The sequence below is a fragment of the Myotis brandtii genome, unplaced genomic scaffold (assembly GCF_000412655.1).
Source record: "Myotis brandtii unplaced genomic scaffold, ASM41265v1 scaffold440, whole genome shotgun sequence".
NCBI classification, from domain to species: Eukaryota; Metazoa; Chordata; class Mammalia; order Chiroptera; family Vespertilionidae; genus Myotis; species Myotis brandtii.
In genome coordinates, this window is record NW_005366834.1 from 758,053 (window position 1) to 758,650 (window position 598).

Below are 598 nucleotides of genomic sequence, written 5' to 3' on the forward strand. Positions count from 1 at the left end.
ATAGAGAGAGTTGATTGATTCTAGAATAAGTAATTCTGGCCTTTCACAGACAGTAAAATTAGCATTATTCTAACTAGATGCACCACTAAACACCAAGGTAATATCTAAAGTCTAAACACCAAGGTAAAATCTACGGTACCTGAAAATGAAGGTAAAATCTACAATAAAGTAAATTCTATAATTGCTCTATATTAAAACTCATGAGTATTAGGTAATAAACAATGTGCTCGTGTTAGCAAATTGTGTGAATGTCACAGCTGCCAAGCTGTCCAATTTTTTAATAAAGGAGATGAGGAAAACCCATATGGAATTTATATTCCTGTATATTTTCAAGATTGAATAAATCATAAATGAATAATTTTGAGAATGTATTAAATATTTCCCTAGGACTGATTGTGAGTTCTTACAGAGACCAAGTTTTCTAGCCTCAGACAGTTTAGGTTCATAGGATTGAAGTTGTTCAAAAGATTGAGGTCAGCCCTAACCAGTTTGGCTCAGTGGATATAGCGTCAGCCCGCGGACTGAAGAAGGGTTCCGGGTTCAATTGCGGTCCAAGGCCTGTACCTTGGTTGCAGGCTTGATCCCCAATAGGGGCATG